Source organism: Cryptomeria japonica, chromosome 11 (assembly GCF_030272615.1).
Source record: "Cryptomeria japonica chromosome 11, Sugi_1.0, whole genome shotgun sequence".
Lineage (NCBI taxonomy): Eukaryota > Viridiplantae > Streptophyta > Pinopsida > Cupressales > Cupressaceae > Cryptomeria > Cryptomeria japonica.
In genome coordinates, this window is record NC_081415.1 from 183,771,554 (window position 1) to 183,793,088 (window position 21,535).

Consider the following 21,535-nt stretch of genomic DNA (forward strand, 5'->3'; position numbering starts at 1 on the left):
AGGGATTTATCAATGCCATAGAATGACTCCACACATGGGGAAGACTATAAAAAACTTCTCTTGCATGGTTACCAAGGTTAGAGTCTTTGTTTTGTAAGATCAACAATATGAAACTACTCATTTTCGAACTCTTTGTCATCATTTTGGCCTATTTTCCTCACATTGTTAATACTAATGGATTGAATTTATTGATCCAATAAAGGATTGAGTTTATTTGGTGTGTTTCAGAGTTAATAATTTCATTTCAAGATTTGAAGTTAGGTTGTGTTAGTGTTTTCTTTGCTTCATTTGCAAACAACTAGTTTTGGGCTTATACATAGCAGTTTTATGTAAAATGGTTGCCCCATGAATTCCTCCATGCTACCATCATGCCCTATTGGGACATGGAAGGCAACCACTTGTAAAGTGTACATATGTAGGGACAAGTGTTGGAGATGGAGTTTGATATGGTTTTCACCTTGTTCTAGGCGAGTGTAGGAGCAACCTGGCTAGAGGAGACAGGGTGAATTTGGTGTGCAAAGTGCAGGGGTGAATTCCAAACCACAATCTAACCTTTTGGAGGGGTCCATGAAGTTAGTACAGAGTTTTCTATGCAAGGGGAAGCCATAAAAAGACCATTTGATTCTCATTTTCCAAACTAGACCAGTCACTACCAGTTATAAGGCCTAGAAACCCTTCAAAACCCTCATTTTGGGGTTAGGGCATTGTACGGTGGGATAAAGAACCAAAACCACAAAAATCACTTGATTTTAGGTGTAAATTTTAAGAAAATCCAAACTTTTTGCATGGTCTTTTGGACCGTTTTCCTCCAAGCCCTAGAAAACCAGATTTTGGAGGCCTAATTGGGGCTAATTCCTTGTAGCCCTTTTCTAGGCAAAATGGTGAAATCTGTAAGAAAGGAAGTGAATGAAAAACTCATATGGACCCAAAAGGTATTAAAAACATGTTAGTAGCCACCTCCACACCTCTGCATCAACTCACAATAGCAGGAGGTCAATTTGACAAGTTGAAGCCAAGGCAACCATAATGAGCACATGGGAAGCATTGTGAATTGGTAGGGTTCCTAGTGAAAACACTTGAAGAAAACACCTTGAAATTGACAAGAAGCAAGCCCTACAAGAGATTGAGAAGGAATTGGAGGTCTTAAAAAATATCTAGGCTTGGAGATTTGGTGGAATTGAGCAACACCAGCTAGGTGAAGTTTGAGCAAGCTAGGTGAACCCCATCAATCCTAGATTGCGAGAAACAATCCATCAGTTTGACAATATTTTGGATTGAGGGCACTTGAGAGGTCGCGCCAGTAGGGTATGGCTCTTGACATTTTGGCTCATTGGGAGGAACAAAAGGAGAATGGATAGCATTAAACTTCCCACCTGGACACGCTCATGATGCTAGTTTGTGCCCACAATGAACATAATCAAATCTAGCCTATTGTGCAACTTTGCATTGCATGCAACTGACGGTTTTTGCACCAAGTGAAAAAATGCTACCATTTAAAAATGATTCTGAGTCATCAAAAACCAAGATAGGTCATTGTAGATGAGCCTCATGTGACCCTATAGGTCCAAATAGATAAATCATATGCATCCTGGATTATGAGAAACAGTCCATCAAAGTTTGACAATTTTTTGGACTCAGGGCACTTGAGAGATCACACTGATAGGGTATGGCTCTCAACATTCTGACTCATTGGGAGACACAACAGGAGCATGCCTAGCATAAATATACCCACCTAGACATGCTCATGATGTTGGTTTGTTTCCACGATGAACAAAATCATATCTAGCCTATCTTGCAACTTTGACAACAACTAAGCAACTTTGACATATTTTATCCAAATGACACCAAACTTTCACAAATGACTCCAAATGATCATTAATGGTCCCAAATCACCTTATTTAGATGAAATAATGGAAAACAAGATAAAAACCCAAATTTGACCCTTGCGAGCATGAGGGTGCTCTCGCACCACTCAAATTGACAAATATAAAGGAAAGGAATCAAAAGTATCTAGTGATCATTACCATGGATCAAATCTGACCATTACCATTGATTTTCTTTTTGATTGAGGCAAGGAGTTTTGTAGGGTTAATTCAATATTTTATAAATCTTATCAAATCATATTCCACAATTACAATGCTTTATATCATAGATTTTTGTTGTTTATATTCATATTGTTGATTACATAGGCAAATATTCATTTAACTTTATAAAAGTGCAGCCACCAAATACACCGAATAGTTTGAGCAAAAATCAACCGTATCAATTATAAATCAACATTTATATATATCAAAATGCACAATAATGAACACAATGAATAAATTGTGTATGTATCGGATATGCCTATCAATATCAACAAAATGTACAATGATTGTGTATGTATACAAAAAAGGCATATATGCCAAGTCAATACAAGTTATACAAAAATGTGGCATATACCATGTCCAAATCGATATACAATAAAAATGTAGAATATATCTAGATGTATTGGTCATTCAATGACCATGAATAAAACTATATTCTCCTATACTTGTGGTGGATCATCAAAATCAAGCCTCTTTGATGCGGTACATGGCTCTGTAGATGGTTGCACAACCACAATTCAAAAGCCAAGTTAGAATCCTTTTGTAGGAAATAGTTCACAATTATCAACATAACTATGCATTTAACTATAATTTCTTTGCAATTGAATTGTAGATTACCTCATCTGTTGATCTAGGATCTACTACCTTCTTTCTCTTTTCCTTGTCAGACTTAGGAGTTCTCTTAAAATGGAACTTTAGAGGATCCAAGTTATGGCCAAACCACGAAGGGGCCTATTGGAGATTAAATATAATTAATACAAGGTACTAACATATATAGATTGACGTGGAAAAGAAATGGAGGGAACAATGATTGTAGTGGAAAATTTTAAATTGAGAAATGGAGGGAACAACGATGCTGGATCCTCTGGTTCTGATTCCATTGCAGCTCAAGGACAAGCATTTGATGATGAGGATGGAAGGCAGGATGGGGACCCACAAATACGGGACCCTCCTCTCGATCTTGAAAACTTAAAAGATTCTCAAGATTCAAGCCCCGAGGTGGTGAAGATTGACTCAGAAAATATCAAGGAGGGGTGAATACCTAAACCCTAGAATAGTCTCTTTGCAAGACAAGCATCTGGTAAACCGACTGGTAAATCATCTTTCCCCTTTGTGAAGGATATATCAAATAATAGAACAGGTAAACTTGCGATTTAGATTCCTAATTTAGTTATTGATCATAGCATCTCTTTAATGTCTTTTTCTTTGGTGGGAAAATTTGTTGGACCTCAACCTAATATTGAGGATGTTAGGTCCTTTGTTAAGAGAAAATGGAGAATGAAAGGACAGGTTGATGTCTCTGCCCTGCTTAGAGGCTTTTTTGTTTTCTCTTTCTCATGCAGGGAAGATATGGATGTTGCTTTAAGTGGTGGCCCCTGGATGTTTGGCAAATCCTCTCTTTCTATTAGAAAATGGTCTCCTAACATGGAACTCAATGACTCTTTCTTTGAATCTTCTCTAGTGTGGGTTAGGTTGCCTGGGCTACCATTGGAATACTGGGTGGAGGATGTTTTCTCAAGAATCGCTAACTCCTTTGGGGATCTTGTTGTGATAAACCCAATGACAACAACTCGCAAGAGATTGGTGTATGCATGCATCTGCGTCAACATATCACAGAATATGGACCTCCCAAGTACTATTGACATAAACTCCAAACTTGGGTTATGGGAACAATCCATTGAATTTGAATCTCTCCCATTTGTTTGCTTCTCTTGCAAAAAAGCAGGTCACTGGGCTAAGGCTTGCCCCAGCCACCCTAAAAAACCTGTGATGAAAGAAAAAAATATTCACAAACCGGTATGGAAAGAAAAAAATAATAACAAAGACTGCAACAAGTTAGAAGAAAAAAGTGGAAACTTGGTGAATATACTAGAACACCTGGAAGCAGATAGCACCGACCCTCCTAAGAACCCCCCCTTGAAGGGGAATAAAAGAATGAAACCAGGGAGTTTGAGATCAAAACAGGCAATACCTTTGAGGCTCTACAGTCATAGGCGAAGGAGAATGAAATTAGTGAAGAGACACTTGAAGATGGTGAGATTTAGAATATCATTGATTCGCATCCTGAGGATTTTCACGAACCTATATCAAAAAAAGATGAACACTGTTTAGAGGATGAGTTTCAAGAACATGAAATAAAATTGGGAAGGAGTAACAAGTTTGGGTCGCCGCAAGAAAACCTAAATGCCTTATTCCAAAATATAGAAGTCGATATGACCACTTCATCCCAGAAAAGAGAAGACCTATGGAGCAACATGCAAGATGAGTCTAGAGTAGAACAACAAGAAGAAAACACAACATGAAATGGAAAGAAGATTAAAACCAAGAAGGTAGGAGGCTTTAATGGAGTAAAACCAGAACCAAATCCAAGGCTAATTTTGGGGCTTCAAGATCCCCACTGGGATGCAAAACTATGAAATGGCATAGGGACCAGGAGAGTAAGAAAAATATAGCTGATGAAAGGCAGCGAACTATCAAGGAATCCTGCCCTCAGGTTTCCAAATGAAGGTAATATCTTGGAACATCAGAGGCCTAAATGGTCTCAATAAATAGGATATATTAAGGAACCTCATTCGAGATCAAAATCTGGATATTATCCTGGTTCAGGAAACCAAAATGAGTAAAGAGAAAGTAGAGAAATTATAGTTTTTCAAAAATGGAGGGGCTTGTGGCAGTAGCTCGAATGGAGCCTCTAGAGGGGTTGCTATATTCTGGAATAAAAGCACAACCTCTGGAGATATGATTGATGTTGATGGAAATATTTTATCCCTAAAAGCTAAAAGCATCTTTGATGGTAAGGAATTTGTTATCACTAATATCTATGCCCCTAACTCCAAATCTGCTAGAAGTAAATTCTGGAATAAAATTCAGCATGAAAGAAATTCCTTCCCTCTGAACAGTTGGGTTGTGATGGGAGATTTCAATACTCCTCTGCAAGACATTGAAAAATTTGGAGGCAGTCAAGCTCAACTAGACAGCAGATCTGACCTGATGGACTTTATTAATGACAATGCACTCATTGATATGGATCTCAACGGGGCTTCCTACACTTGGTCTAACCGAAGGGATGGTGAAGATCTCATCCAGGTAAGACTTGATAGATCCCTTATTTCTAATGATTGGATTCTTTCTCATAGATACTCCCTTTCTGTTATTAATAGAATTGGGTCAGATCATTATCCCATCTCTTTTGTTGCTGAGAATTTTAAGAATAATCAGAGATTCCCTTTTTGGTTCGAAAAGATGTGGACCTCCCATCCTAATCTTGAAAAATTTATTGCTAACTGGTGGAATCTTGATGTTAATGGAACTGACATGTATAAAGTTGCCAAAAAACTCAAAAACATCAAAACCAACATTAAGACTTGGAACAAGGTGGTCTTTGGTGATATTTTTGATTCAAAGAAAAATTAAAGGAGGAACTGGATCAGATACAAAACTCAATCCAGAAAGAAGGCTACAAAAAGTATTCCAAAGCCATGGAAGATGATGTTCTAGTCAAAATCCACAACATTATTTCTAGGGAAGAAATCTATCAGTTGCATAGATCTAGGGCTATATGGTTGAAGGCAGGGGACATAAACACTAAATTTTTCCACATGACTTCTCTAAAACACAAGGCAGTGAATAGAATCACAAGACTGATTGTTGAAAACAACACTCTGCTTAATAAGGATGAAATCAGGGATGAAGCTATCAGATTCTTCAAGCAGCTCCTTTCTAGTAACAATGACATTGATCAGACCCATCAACTCAATTTGGTTAATATTATTCCTAAGGTCATTAACCCTATTCAGAATAAGGCCCTTATTGCTATCTCGTCTGCTGGAGAAATCAAAAAAGTTGTCTTTTCATTTCAAGGGGATAAAGCTCCGAGTCCTGATGGTTTCCTATGTTTTTCTTCCAAGATTTCTGGCATATTGTGGGGGAAGACACGGTTAATGCGGTCAAAGAATTATTTGGATCTAGAAGAATCCTTAAGGAACTTAATTCCACTTTTATAGCCTTAATCCCCAAAGTTGTTGGGGTGGACTCTATGGGAAAATTTAGGCCAATTAGCCTATGCAACTCTTTCTACAAAATCATATCCAAAGTTATGACCACTAGAATTTTGGAGGTGCTTCCCTTCATCATCTCTGAGGAGCAAAAATGTTTTGTTCCTGGTAGGCAGATCCTGGACTCAATTATTCTTGTTCATGAGAACATTCATTCCCTCAGTGCTGCTAAAAAAGAAGGTTTCTTGATAAAGTTGGATTTGGCAAAGGCTTATGATAGAGTTGAGTGGGATGTTCTCTTCAAAATCATTGGGGCTTTTGGTTTTGATGATAAGGTAATCAAAATAATTAGAGATTTGATCACTACTCCTATGTTCTCTATACTGATTAATGGATCTTCTACAAACTTTTTTAAAAATTCTAGAGGGCTTAGACAAGGAGATCCCATATCTCCTATCCTTTTTACCATACTGGCTGAAAGTATGAGCAGATTGATTCATAAGTTGAAACAAAGCAAAATTATCAAAGGTCTTCAACCTTCCTCTGCCAATATTTTTTGCACTCATCAACAGTTTGTTGATGACACTATCCTCATGGGATATTCTTTGGTCAAGGAGGCCGATGCCTTCAAAATAGCTCTTAACTCCTATTCTTTGACTACTGGTCAGCAAGTCAATTGGGACAAATCAGCTATGTACTTCCTCAATACTCCGATCATAAGACAACAGAAAATTGCTAAAATTATTGGGTGCAAAGTGGAAATGCTCCCTTCCACCTATCCGGGCCTTCCCCTGGGTTTAGCTCCCCCAAATTCCTTCTGGAATATGCTTATTGATAAAATTAATAAAAGACTTGCTGGATGGAAAGGCTCAATGTTATCTGAGGTTGGGAAACTGCAGCTCCTTCAAGCTACTCTTCAAAATCTCCTTGTTTATGCACTCAGCCTGTTTGGTATCCTTGTTAAATTTGTTGAAGCTATGGAAAGAATCCATAAGATATTTTTATGGTCAGGAGTGGAAGAAAAAAAGAGAATACCCTTGGTTGCCTGGGACAAAGTGTGTAGACCAAAGAACAAAGGAGGGTTGGGGATTAAATCTCTAAAAACCTTTAACAAAGCTCTTCTTGCTAAACAATTATGGAGAGCCTATGATACTAAGAAAGATTGGAATCAAATTTGGTTTGACAAATACATTCAGAATCAGACTATCCAAGGGATCCTCAACTCTGAAGATATCCCTGCTAGATCCATCATCTGGAATAGCATTACCAAATCCATAAAAGTGGCAAAAGCTAGGGCTGGATGGGTCCTTGGAAAAGGTGACAAAATAAGGTTTTGGGAAGACCCCTAGATGAAGAATGAAGCCCTTTATGATCAAAATAATAGTCAAATTATTGAGGACTGTAAAAGGAGGTTTGGGCTTATGGTATGTGACTACTGGAAGGAGGACAAGTGGGTTAGGCTTGATGAGGTCCATTCTAGATTTTCCTCTCTCCAGAAGGAGTTGCTATCCTTTTCCCCTAACAAAGACTATGATGATGTTTTCCTCTAGAAAAGTGATCCTAAAGGTGAATTTATAGTTGCCTCTGCCTATAAAATCACTTTTTCTCAAACCAGCAATCCCATTTGGAGTAAAGTTTGGAACAACATTCTGATCCCTAAAAGTCAACATTTTCTTTTGGCTTGCTTCTCGTAATAGCACCCTTACTCTTGACAATTTAATCTGAAGAGGTTTCAAATTCCCTAATAGATGTGAGCTATGCCAGAAGGAGGGGGAATCAGTTGATCATCTCTTTTTTCACTGCTCCTTTACCTGGGATATTTGGTGCAAAATGTGGGAAAAATGGAAAGTTAATTGGGTCATGAACAAGAGCATCAAGGATATTATCTGGCAATGGAATTTTCCAACCAAATGCCAAATCATCAAGAACCTCTGGTCTTTGACCCTCCCCATGATCTGCTGGGGCATTTGGAGAGAAAGAAATAATGGGATATTTAGGGAAGCTAAGTATAATACTCAGGTGGTCTTTGAAAAAATATGCAGGGCTATAAAGGAGAACATCAACATTCCTCACAAGAATAATTAGCAATGGTCTATTACTGATATGGAAAGAGACATCCTTACCAAATGGAACCTAATGCATAAGGTCTATAGATGGGAAAATAAGAATAAGAGAGATAACATTGTATGGCGGTTTCCTGAATATGACTGGATAAAGGTTAATTTTGATGGGGCTAGTAAAGGGAACCCTGGAAAGGTTGGTGGTGGAGGATTTATTAGAAATGCTCAAGGAATTTGCATTGCTTCTTTTGCTTCTCCTTTTGGGGTCCACAATAACCATGTGGCTGAAGCTCTGGAAATGCTAAAGAGCCTCCAGCTAGCTCAGGAATTCAAATTCAAAAAAATTTGGCTCAAAGGGGACTCTTCTAACATCATACAAGCCCTCAAAGGTTCAAGTTCTGCTTCCTGGAATATTACCAATTTAATTAAAAATGCTAAAGATATTCTAAATAACTAAGTTAGCATTAGTATAACTCATACCTTTAGAGAGGGCAATAAGGTTGCGGATATCCTAGCCAATGAAGGGGTCAATTTGGAGAAGGATGTCAAATACATTGGAGAAACTCACATCAAATGGGAGGTTAAAGAGCAATTATACTTTGATCACATCAATGGCTCAAGTTAATCTCATGATTAATTTTTGGGGGAACGAGTTCCAAAGTTAGATTTTGGGGGCAGATTAACTGTAAGATTATGAGTGTTTTTTGGCATCATATCCAAGATCATATGTGTGCGAAAGATTATAGTAATAATAGCTGGGTTTGTGCAGCCATAAGCAGCAATTTCAAAACTATGAAAGAGTCTTTACACGAGAAGTCTAGAAATAACAAGTTTTTAGAGTTTTATTTGTGGATTGGGAACTACAGCTGTGGGTATCTTTAGTTGGAGCTCAGAATGGGCGGTAACCTAAATAGGAATGAGCCTCCAGGATGTGAGAATTGGAAGAGTGAAAGAAAGGTCTGGAGAAGGCTCCATAGACATGGCTTCACTGACTATATGGAAAAGCTTCACAGAGGTAGAAATTTTGTGTCTTATGGTTTTGCTAAAAGATGGAGTAGCAACAGAGCCACCCTATTTGGGGAGATTTGGCAAATCGATGAAAACTTGATTGTAGAGGTCACAGGGCTCAAGACAGAGGGGACTAAATTCTACAGGGATCAAAAGTATGCAGCTGAAGTTTTCAAAAATTTCCCAAAGTTGGAGGATGAGAAGGGCAAGCTTGCGAAGAAGGACAACATCTCCTACTACACTCCCCAGTAGGTAAAGTCTTTCTAGCAAAAAGTTCTTAGGGCTTTAATGGAATATTTGACTGTGTATGGCAGATTTACAAAAAATTATAACTATCATTTCGCTATCTTGAACCATTTCTGTCATGGGGCTAAAATATCCCCGCCCTTTTATTTAGCATCCTCTCTAAATGAGAGCCTTGCAGACCATGCTAAAAAGCCTAATTCTTACCCTTTAGCCCACCAAGGGCTCATTCTGCTAATATATGAACATATTAAGGATAAGGCTAGGGCAACCAAGGATGATCCTTTGATCATTAACACTCATATATCTGAGAGTTGCAAAGACTCTGACTCGAATGGGGATCAGCCCAGCACCCCTACCCATTAAAAAGGAAGGTTGAAATAGAGCATGAAGAAAAGGAGGTGCATTGTGATGAAGAAGAGGAAAAGGATTAGGACACTGATACTAAAATGGAGCTAAATAAGGATGAGAACTATGGTGAAGGGGAGGAAGGGGTAATTCTGAAAACCCTCACTCTAACCCTAAGGGTTTGAAAAGCGAGAATGAGGCTCTGAATCCTAAGGAGTATGACAACCCTAACACTGAGGAGACTAAATAGGGCAAGGAATTTGCGGACACCATCTTGGACACTACCCGCAACTGCACTCTTGAATTCTTCAATTTCCAGAAATGGGTTATTGAAAATATCACCAGTATGTAGAGTAAGCAAAGGGAGTTGGAAGATAAGATTAATAAGCTGATTAAGAGGTCTGACTCTAGGAAATAGAATGAGGATACAGAAAATAGTGAAGTAGAGGAGGAAATGGAGATGGAGGACTGGTTGGAGAAAGATCTGATTAAAGGGGACCTGAAACATTTGGAGGATGTTATTAGAACTATGAAAGAGCAGGTGGAGGAGGACAAAGACAATGTCAACACCCCGATTGCCCGTAATGAGAAGGCTTTGAAAAGCCTTATGAACCACAACCTCCAGGTCCTTAAAGTTTCTTCCCAGAATATGAACACGCTGGTGGATCATTTGGAAAAGAAAAATTAGGATAAGAACCTGGTAATCATAGAAGATGCTCCAACCTCTAGCCCTACCCACCAGAACCCTAAGCGCAGAACTAGGCAGACCACTATTGAGAAGGACACCAAAATGAAAGAGAGTCAGATTGGATAGGAAAACAACGACTTGAGGGAAGTGGGCAAGGAGATGATGCTCTTGGTACAAAATGCTGAGGAAACTATGAAGAGTTTTTAATTATCTTGTAATGTTGGGCTTGGGGTCAATTTCTTGCTGGCCTCTTGCTGTCCTTTTCTCTACTGCTGGTTTTTTTTGCTGGTCTTTTGCAGCTGTCTTGTTTTGTTTCCTTCTTGAATATCTTTTGAATGTAATCGGGTTTCAGGTCCCTTAAAACCTGTTTTTACTTAATCAAAAACATATATAGATAAAAAACACTAAAATTCTACAATATATAGAACCAAAGTGTACCAAAATGCTTCTCTAGTAGACTTAGGAGGGCTCGCCCTTGATGGAGAAACTATGGCTATTTCTAGTATGAAAAATGATTAAGATTAAATATAATTAATATAATGATAATTATTGCAGGTTAAATACAATTAATACAAGGTAATAATATATATAGATTAAAACACTAAAAATCTACAATATATAGAACAAAAGTGTACTGGAGCTTGAGATGCTTCTATAGTAGACTTACGAGGGCTCACCATTGATGAAGCAACTATGGGTATTTCCTATATGAAAAATGATAAGATTATAATTTATCTAAATTTCACATGTACACGTGGATATAATCATCAAATCAATAAAATAAAGTATAGATACATACCTCTTCCCTCTCTCGATCCTCTGGTGTATTGGGTGCATTCAACAATTCTGCAAATCTCAATTGCCATTGTATATAAAACAAACAAAAAACACTAATCAATCTACAAGTTCCAATTAAGACAATTTAAACCTTTACAAACAATCGCGTGAATTAAAAATGTGTTCAATTACCTTTTGTGATTTAGGCATCCTCGAGGATTTCTTTCACCCAGGAGGAGTCCTAGACACACGTGGGGTACCCCAAAATAAACAAAATTAACACAAAAGATATTAGTAGATAATATTAAACATAATTTAACAAATTTAAAATTAAATGAATTGCATATTCAATCAAAAGAATACATAAAATAAGGTGTGAAAAATATGATAATGCATAGCTTTCTAGGCCAAAATTGATCGCCAAGAGCATGACATTATCAATCTGGGACATTTGGTCCCCTAACAACGCCTACAAAATACAAATTAAATATGCATTAAAGAGAGTTAGTATATCTTATAATTTTTTTGACTTCAAATTACTATTCTATTTTAACATGTTACAAAATTTATACCTCAAGCATTGAAGCTGTAGCTGCAAAAACTGTGGGAGGAATATCATATGGTGTATTAAAACTCATTGCTGCATCCTAAAATGCATATTGTTTGTATCAATTTAAATCGATCTATAAATGAAAATTAATTTACAATTAAAAATTTTAAGTGATTGATAAATAAAATGTTATCAATTCAAATCAACACACCTGTGTCTGCATCTGACCACCAAACACCATATCTATCAAATCATTGGTCAGCGCTACATCCTCTACAGTGCTAGTGTGACATCTACTCCCGCAAATCATTCATAGATGGGATGAGGAAGCATTTGCACTGGCCTCAACATCCATCCCAGAGCATATACCTGAACAACTGGGACACACATGTTGAATGGGTTGATCAAGGCCAGGTGGCTCTACTAATGGATCATCATCCAGGCCAAGAGGGTGTGATAATTGTGTCCCATGCTGAATGATGACATCAGTCAATTTTATGGTTGCCTAAAGAGTCTGTAGCTTCGTCGACTCTTTTAGGGCTACAAGGATCGTCACATGCACCACAAGTTTGGGTGCTAGGGGGATGTGACTCTGCGGGTCTAGTACTCTCCGCGCTCCAGGTCTATCTTGGGCAGAGTTACCACCTCTACCATGGAACCCTCTCACATCAAAATAGTTCAGCCACTTAATGAGGATAAACTCACAATATAGTTTCCTCAAAAAATATAATGGAACCTCATGATTATTACAAGGTGGTTGGTCAAAGACCATCCACCACCTATTCCAAAAAGCAATTTTCAATGGCAAATGGCTACACTAGTGTATAGGAAACCTCTTTGTATTAAGAGGTAAGGATATTAGGATCAACAAAAAGATAACATATTTGTGCTTTACTTATGTTTTTCTTTTTCACATCATTATATGACAACCCATCAGCATAAAAAGCACGACATCTATCCCTATAGCTTCCCCATTTTGTGATTTAACTGGAAACGACATTGGCACTATTAGCCAATGTTTCTAGGGTAGTAGCAAGTGATGCATGATGCTCATGCTCGGATGTTGTCAGTCTATTCACCAATCTAGTTATTTTGGTAGTGTTTTGGGCTAACTAGTTTATCAAATCTTCCTGTGTAGCTTGTGAATGGACTACAAGAGGATTTATCAAATCCTCCTGTATAGCTTGTGAATGGTTTATCAAATTCTTCTATGGGTTTTGCCCTAATTTTTTAGGTGTGTGTTGTCGAGGGGCAAGATTTTTGGAATCTAATATTCGTAACAAAAAGTTAAAAAAACTAATCAAAACCAATGAATTTAAATTCAAATTGCAAATAAAATTCATCAAATGCATAAAATAAACAAATAAAATATATTACTTACCTCTTTCCATGGAATTTTTGTGTGAATTTGTTGAGCCCATGTGCACATTTGCGTATTACAAGCCCTACTTCACTCTTGCGGCCCCAGGTTAAAATGACCCAGTCAGTCGCAGTGATTTTTTTTAATTGATAGAGAAGTGTGTACAAGGTTTAGAAACTAAAACCGTGTATGGGGTTTTAAAAACTAAACCATGTATGCGGTTAGTATACTATAAACCCCATACGTGGTTTAGCTTCATTTAGGCTCAACAAAATGAGCTTAAATGTGTACAAAGTTTTTTTTAATTTGAAATACCCTGTACGTGTTTGTTGTTTTTTCAAGTTTTTTTGGGGGTGTGTCCACTTTTTTGCACACCATCTTGGTGCACACACCCACGATGAAAAGTTAGTTTGGTTGTTGGGATGTGTCTATTTTCAATGAATGTGGACAAGGTTTAGTTAGTCAAGTGAAGGGGACACTTGTCACATGATGGTAATTTTAGATTTTGATCCATGTGAATAATTTTAAGGGCTAAGATTGAATAAAAAAAAATAAAGGGACAAAGGTAAATTGTAAGGTTAATTAAATAAATAATGAATTTTTATTTAATTAATGGGACCAAGTGAAGGGTAAATTAATTAAATAAATATCTATAATGGGATCAAGTGAAGGGCAAATTAATTAAATTAATAATTTTTTATTTTTTTAAGCAAAAGGTTGTAGCCTATAATATATTAGTAATAAAAGTATGGATTACATGGGGATTGAAATTAAAGATACCATCTCCTAATCTACTAATTCTTGATAGATACAAACCAAAATGGTCATCCACCATGCTTGGATAACCCTAAATACATGCTGAAGGAAGTGTACAAAAATCAACATGAACATTAGGAATATTATAGTGTATCCATTCCCACCTTACACATTTGTTACAAGAGTTATACATAAGGATGAACAAATAATCAACATCCAAACATGAAGCTTGTAGAAGATACCATGCTACCCCCCATTTGTTGTCAATTAGCCACCCAAAAACCTACCAAAAACTCATTATAGTGCAATCCCTGATTCTTGAGAGGAGGCTACCTCATTTGGGAGTGGAAAAGAGGAAGGAAACCCATAAGGGTCAACCAGTACATACTCCAGTAAAAACCCAAATTGTTGTAAACTTAGCCACTATTATTGACACCAATGACTCTCCAATTAGCATTGCATTTTGATAAACCCAGTAAAGAAATGGTCGAGGGGAAGAATATCTAATTCTAATGATGAAGGAGATGAAAATTGCTCTTGGAATATAATCAAATAGGAAATAATTGTTAGATAGATCTGATACCAGGAGTAAACTGAGAGGGGGGGGGTTGAATCAGTTTACTATCAGAAATCAGAACTATTACCTATTAAAACCTTTAAACCAGAGCACAAAGAAACCAACACAATGAAGGATAAAACATGAAAGCACAATACACACAACACCAATATTTTGACATGGAAAACCCGATAAAGGGAAAAAAACATGGTGGGAAACCCTACCCACAATCAGATAATACTTCTGCAACAATATGTGAAATAATTACAATGGGGGTTGCACAATCTGGTCAACCACCTAGAGCTCATTGCTCATCACAAAAGCAAAGTCTCACTGACTTACAAACATCAGACTACAATCCAAAAATAATGAACTGTGAAATTAGCATTGACTAATGCTTGATACAGTTTCGGTTAAGCACATATGTCTGCCCTACAATACCAAAAACCTTATGTCGAATGATATATCACTTGTTTGCACATAAACCTTCCTCTGATAATGCAGGCATAACCATCGATCCCACAAACCATCCATATTCAAATTACATGAATAAGTCACCTATAAATACAGATCATCAACCTTATTGACAAGGTCGACTAAACCCTAAACCCAAAAACTCATAATAACAAAAAATACATTACACAGAATCACCAGACCAATATTATGATTTACATTACATAGCATGAACCTAATTCAAATATACAAACAATTATATGAACCAAAAATTTTGTTAAGACCAAAATCCAGCATGTTTCACCAACCGGTAGAAACCCTCAGTGAAGTAACACAAAAAAGTCTAATCGGATCCAAATAGGACCATCATAATAGTACGCCAACCAATGCAAAGTCACCAAACACTTAGAATATGATCAAGAAGCATCTTCAACATGATAGAAACCGTTCCCATAAGCCAGACCAAAATCATCTGACCAAAACATCAAATATCGCTTATCGATAAAGCTAACCAGTACCAGGAAATACCAGCCGGGAACATAAGCGATAGTTACCAGAGCACCAAAATATGAACCAACAGAATATGACAAGCATATAACCATCTAGAGTAAGCATCCAAAACCAATTCCAGAGATCTGATTATATCGGATCAGAATCATAGCCAAAACCAAGATGATCACCAAGACTAACCAGGATAGCCTCCAACCGGGATACAATGTTGACATCAATGACAACACTTAACCAAATCTAGCATATTGCCAACAATCTCCCCCTTTGGCATTGATGGCAACACTGAATGTGAAAAACATCCAAGTGCCAAGAAATGCCAACAATCTCCCTCAAAGATATGACTAATTTTCACATGAATAACATCTCTCCCCCTTTGACATCAATGACAAAGGACAAATACCGAACCAAAAATACTGAACCAAATAGCTGACTACTTGCCCTAAGTAGTAGCATCATCTCATCAACCTGGATCAAATAAAATATCTGATAAGCTTATCGGATTGATGCATTCCCGCATCTCTAAGTCTCTTTCGAAGGGTTGGTAACCCCCAATTGATCTCTGAGATATTCAAAAGTATCTTTAGGCAATGGTTTTGTTAGAATATCTAAAATCTGCTCCTTAGTAGGCACATAAACCAATCTGACTTCCTCCTCAATATCTCCATTCATAAATGTGCATTTGACATCCATCTGATATACTTTGTAGTTCTTGTGTGCAACATATGCAGTAAATAGTCTTATTGCTTCAATTCTTGCAACCAGAGCATAAGTCTCACCATAAAAAATTCCTTCTTCCTGTGAATAACCTTTGCAAATCAATCTAGCCTTGTTCCTTACGATTTGACCTTCCTCGTTCAATTTGTTCCTTAAAACCCATTTAGTTCCAATAATATTTTTGTCTTTAGGTCTAGGAGCTAGTTCCCATGTCTTATTCTTTTCTATCTGATCTAATTCTTCTTCCATTTCTTTCATCCAATTTCCATCTTTACTTCCTTCAATAAATGATTTCGGTTCAATTTGAGAAATCAAACATATCTCTTTAGTAGCTAGCCTTCTTCTAGTCATCACACCTTTTCTTTTATCTCCAATGATTTGGTCTTTAGAATGATTTGGTTTCACATACTTGGGAGTCTTTGAATTTTCTTGATTTACTGACCCTTTCTATTGTTCAACAGTCATAGTTGAATTTTATGATGTTGCCAGAGTCATTGATTCAATGCTCTGAGCAGCTTCTTGCATTACTAGTTCAGGTCTGATAAATTCATCTTTCAGTCCATAATCATATGATCTGATCTAATTACTGCCTTGTTCATCCACCTTAACATTTATGCTCTCCATTATCCTATTCAATCTTTTATTATAACACCTATATGCTTTTCTCTTAGTAGAATAACCCAAAAATATTCCTTCATCACTTCTAGGATCAAATTTTCCCAATGCATCATCTCTTCTAATGTAGCATTTACTTCCAAAAATTCTGAAATATCTAACAGTAGGAGTATGACCAAACCATAATTCACAAGGAGTCTTATCAGTATTAGCTTTAATGTGTACTATGTTGAAAGTGTATACAGCTGTATTGACAACTTCCCTCCAATAGATATCGAGCAATCTAGCTTTTGTCATCATTATCCTTGCCACATCCAATATGGTTATGTTCTTCTTTTCCACCAATCCATTATGTTTTGGAGTTCTATGTGTAGAAAGTTGTCTTTTGATTCCATTCTTATCACAAAGTTGTTGAATTCACCGGATGTAAACTCACCACCTTGATTTGATCTTAAGCATTTATCTTCAACCCCGTCTCTATCTCAACCATAGCTTTGAAAATTCTAAATTTCTCAAGAGCTTTACATTTTTCTTTCAAAAATGCTACCCACATCATTCTAGAATGTGTTGGAATCCAAGAACATTGAGGGGGGGGGGGGAGGGGGTTGAATCAGTGTTCTACCGGTAATGTCAATTTTGAACTTATTGTTTATTAATCAGTTAACAATAAATAAAATTGAAGTGCATATACCAAATAACACATAAAGAGGAAACACCATAACACCAATATTTAGACGTGGAAAACCCTGCAAAGGGAAAAACCATGGTGGGGATGATACCCACAATATCTATATACTTGATCAAGGTATACAAATATTACATGAAGGGGATTGCACATGCAATGAGGCCAACCTCATAGAGCTCACTTCTCAAACACAGAATGAGAAGTCTCATTGACTTAAAAAAACAAAGTAATCACAAAGCAGAATGAACTTATAAGATGCATCTGACCATGCTAAATAAGTTTTCGTTCATTCTCTGATAATGTCCACTGTGTACCAGTTTGTTGATGCTATGTTCTTCTACTGATTATGCCATGTATGTGAAACTGCACACAGATGCTTCTAATCATTGACCAAAATGCATACCGATAATCACCGAATAACAAAAATTTGCATTCCAAAAATATATGGATCTATTGTTGAAAGGATTTCCTTAAATATCCTTCTATCTTCCACCATGTCAGCTTCAATGAAATGCATAAACCTATTGGCTATTGAATCTCAAACATAATCCCAATGATCATGTTGGAATTTACACATTACCATAAAATCCATGAAATAAATAATTGGGGCCTAAATATCTCCTAGTTGGGACCTATCCATTACCGGGTTCCAAATGCATGTTATCGGGTTCAGAACTTAGCTAGTTGTGAAGCAAAGTGAATGTCAATTAAGTGAAATGAATGTTGGTTTACCCAAACAAAACAAAGTAATGAATCTAGTAGAATATTTACACTTGGAGATGAGTTCCAATCACCTAAAGAAGAGTTTCCATCAATGACAACCCTAAAAGCCATTAACCCTTACCGGATGAGTGTTAATTGCCAACAAAATAATCATTAATAAGTAACATAAAGTATGGATCACCTTGAAAACTTTTAGTCCTTGCTGGTCCACACATATTAGTATGAATAAGATCAAGAATTTTATTAGATTTATCATGTATGCTTCTAAAAGAAGTTCTAACTTTCTTACCCATTTGGCATTCTCTACATATCGGATGATGAGGTTTGACAATCTTGGGGAAATCTCTGATAGCATGTGTTGAATTGATCTTCACTATGCAATCAAAATTTATATGACACATCCTTTTATGCCATAACCAACTTTCATTAATCTGAGAAATCAAGCAAGCCTTCTCAGTGGAGTTCAAATGAAAGATGTTTCCTTTGGTCTGAGTTCCAAAAGCAATTTCCAATCCAGATCTATTGATAATCTTACATTTCTCATCTTTGAATTATAAATGAGATCCTCTATCCACCATATGACCTACACTTACAAGATTATGCTTCAATCCTTCAACATAATTAACATTATCACTATTAGTCTTAGCATCCAATGATATTGTTCCTTTGCCTTTGATCCTACATGCCTTGTTGTTTCCAAATTTGACTAGTCCTCCAAATTCTTGTGGTGATAGAATTTTTCTCTTGTCACCGGTCATGTGATGTGAGAATCCACTGTCTATAATCCATTCATCCTTTTCTTCAATTTTAGCAGCTAAAGCCTTCTCCTCAATATGAGTTGCTTCAATGATAGGTTCTAGAGAATCATCCTTGATAGCAATAAAACCCCAATCTTTATCGGAGCTTCCATTATCGGTTCCACTTACAAGTTCATCATCATCATCATCATTGGTAATACCCAAATCATCATCACCAGCATAATAACATGATTTATCCTTATTCCTTCTAAATCTAGGTTTATTCTGATATTCCAGATTAGGATTATAACTCTTCACAAATCTTTCATGATTCCTACTAGCTCTTTTAGGGCATCTAGAAGAAAAATGACCAATCTTATTGCATGAAAAACATTTAAAAGGCACTTTTCCTTCATACTTATGTCCAGCTGGTCCTTTAGGAATTCTTCTAGCAATCAGGGCTTCCATCTCTTCAAGTTAACTTTCTTCTCTCTTAATTTCCTCCAAATCTTTAGCATACATCTCCTTCCAATCTATCTTTTTCTTACCGAAGGCAGATGCTTTAAATGCAGTTTCTATTTTATTAGCACTATGATCTCCAAGTTCCTCAAGTTCAAATGTAGTCAATTTCCCAAGTAGTGTATCTCTAGTAATAGGGGTACTTGACATTGTTCGGAGTTCATTGATTTCAGTAGCCTTCATCTTATAAGCTAGAGGTAGAAATCTCAGAACCTTTGACACAATCTCATCCTCACTAACTAATCTACCACATCATTTGATTCCCATAAAAATCTTATTTACTCTATCCATGAAAGAACTTATCTTCTCATCTTCTTCCATCTTCAAAGTTTCATATCTCACCTAGAAACCTTCAAGTTTTGCAATCTTTACTACTTGGTTGCCTTCATAGAGAGTTTCAATATTTGACAAGATATGCTTTGCTTTCTCCAACTCTATGACATTTAATAACTTTTCATTAGACAGTTCGCTTAACAATGCTTCTTTTGCTCTAACATCATTTTCAACTTTCTTCTGTTCATCAAGAGGTGCCGATGTTTTAGAATTAGGATCATGAGGTATATACCCTTTCTCCACCATCTCCCAAACTTTAGCTCCAAGCTATTTGAGATGAATCTTCATTCGCTCCTTCCATATTTTGTAGTTTGTACCATCAAATTTAGGGCTCTCCTTCCAGTAGGGGTTGAATTTAGAACTACATGCACTTGCCATCAGATCTCCTCAAGCAGTTAAGCTTCTGAAGAGAGGACCAAAGCTCTGATACCAATTGTTAGACAAATCTAATACCAAGAGTAAACTGAGAGGGGGGGGGGGTGAATCAGTTTACTATCAGAAATCAAAAGTATTGCATATCAAAACCTTTAAACTAGAGCACAAAGAAACCAACACAATGAAGGATAAAACATGAAAGCATAGTACACACAACACCAATTTTTTGATGTGGAAAACCCGGTAAAGGGAAAAACCATAGCGGGAAACCCTACCCACAATCAAATAATACTTCTATAGCATTATGTGAAATAATTACAATGGGGATTGCACTTGCAATCAGGCCAACTGCCTAGAGCTCACTGCTAATCACAAAAGAGAAGTCTCACTAACTTACAAAACATCGGACTACAATCTAGAAAGAATGAACTATGTAAGTAGCATCTACTAATGCTTGATATAGTTCCGATTAAGCATAAATGTCTTCCCTACAATACCAAAAATCTTATGTTGAATGATATATCACTTGTTCACACATAAACCTTCCTATGATAATGAAGACATAACCATCGATCCCACAAACTATTCATATCCAGATTACATGAATAATTCGCCTATAAATATAGATCATCAACCTTATTGACAAGGTTGGCTAAACCCTAAACCCCAAAACCCGTAATAACAAAAATTATATTACACGATATCACCAAACCAATATTATGATTTAAATTACATAGAATGGACCTAATTTAAATATCCAAATTGTTGGTGTAAATAATTATTTGTCATGGATATTATTACATGTTACTTAAGTTTACTTAGGTACATGCATTTCATAGTAGTTTGGGTATGAGACACTTTAGTGTTTGTGCCATATTGGGATAGTGTGTGTAGGAGAATTTCCACCTTTTGTGGACTTATCTTGTTGTTACATTCCACATTCAGTGGGTGATCCACCTCATGTGGAATATTTTATTGTTTCTCCTACCTACCACACCTATTTTCTATCTACCCTTGTTTCTTATTGAGCCACATGTCATGTTTGTGTGTTCACATATCCATATAGCCTTACCTATATAATAAGGCTCATCTGCATTGTTTGTACGAGCATTCATTGAACATCTTGTAATGGTCCAGTTGATCACATTTTGCATCTTGATAGAATACAGTTTATTCCTATCATCTATTTTGTTCTCTCTTATTTGTGCTTTCCATTGCCTCTAGATCTTGGCAAAATCTCACATGGTATTAGAGCCATTAGAGTGTCATTGGTCTGCCAATTGAGAGAAATTTGGGGTTTGCATTTTGGAGCTTTCTATTGTAGGTTATTATTGGAGCTTGTTGGGTCAGAATTGAGGTCACCATTGGATTGAGGAGGTTCGAGCAATTAAGAATCACCTTTTATTTCATCCAAATCCGACATCCGAGGCCAAATCTAGAGTCATT